Source organism: Cebus imitator, unplaced genomic scaffold, assembly GCF_001604975.1.
Source record: "Cebus imitator isolate Cc_AM_T3 unplaced genomic scaffold, Cebus_imitator-1.0 Scaffold310, whole genome shotgun sequence".
NCBI classification, from domain to species: Eukaryota; Metazoa; Chordata; class Mammalia; order Primates; family Cebidae; genus Cebus; species Cebus imitator.
The window spans coordinates 1,817,389-1,818,873 of NW_016107625.1; positions in this window are offsets into that span (position 1 = coordinate 1,817,389).

The window sequence follows — 1,485 nt, forward strand, 5'->3', positions numbered from 1 at the left end:
ACAGCAGACCTTTCATACTACATCTCGTTCTTCAACGTTAATGCAGATAAACATTATTAGCTTACCAACTTAGAAAGCCAATCAGAAGCTCCCATAAATAGTCTGTGAAGTAACAAACACAATGGTTGATTTCACAAGTCTGCAAGGCTTGTGGGTCTACCACAGTGAAGAAACAAAGAGTACACACTGCAGTGGGTCACCACTCAGCCATTCCCCAGGTTTCTTAATTATACAATTCAGGACAAATTCGACTAAAAGCTTCAGGAAAAATACACAAATGGAAATATTCTACAAGTGTGCCATTGGGGTAAAAGGGCTTCATGTATTATGAAACCACCTAGAAGGCAAAACTATCATGTGGATGAGCCCTGTGCAGCACCCAGCAAGTTCATTATTAACCATCAACAATAAAAATACCTAAATCCCTCAAGTTCCTACCTTTGATGACAAAGATTACACTTAAAAAAAAAAACAAAAAAAAAAACTCTACACTCTTGTTCCTAAAACTGCCAGCAGAGTTCTGATCTTGTTTAACAGCAACATTGAGTTCTAGACTAGGATTGAGTATCTGCTTTATAATTGCCACTGTGCTTGGTATTAAGAGATATAAAAAAGAGCAAACACTCAATCTTGTCAAGGAGTTAAGAGGTATGTATATTAAAATGATACAGAGCCAGGCAAGGTGGCGCACACCTATATTCCCAGCTACTAAAGAGTCTGGGACAGGAGGATCACTTGAGCCCAAGAGTTCAAGGCCAGTCTGGACAACATAGCAAGATCCTGTCTCACTTAAAAAAAAAAAAAAAAAAAATTCCCAGCACTTTGGGAGGCTGAGGAAGGAGGATCATTTGAGCCCAAGAGTCCTAGACCAGCCTGAGCAACATAGCGAAACTCCATCTCTACAAAAAAATACAAAAATTAGCCAGGCGTGGTGGCACACACCTATAGTCCCAGCTACTTGGGAGGCCATGAGATGAGAGGATCACTTGAGCATGCGAGGCAGAGGCTGCAATAAGCCAAGATCATGCCACTGCACTCCAGTCTGGGTTGCACAAGAAGGCTCTGTCTCCAAAAAACACAAAAAGATACAGGACAAAATAAAATCAAGTGCTACATTATTTGAAACAGACTTTATTTTTTAGCTACTCAGGAGACTGAGGTGGGAGGATCACTTGAGCCTGGGAGGTAGAGGCTGCAGTGAGACAAGACTGTGCCACTGCACTCCAGCCTGAGCAACAGGGTGACACCCTGTCTCAAAACAAAAAAAAAACAAGCAAAGGGCCGGGCGCGGTGGCTCAAGCCTGTAATCCCAGCACTGTGGGAGGCCGAGGCGGGTGGATCACGAGGTCAAGAGATCGAGACCATCCTGGTCAACATGGTGAAACCCCGTCTTTACTAAAAATACAAAAAATTAGCTGGGCATCGTGGCGCGTGCCTGTAATCCCAGCGACTCAGGAGGCTGGGGCAGGAGAATTGCCTGAACCC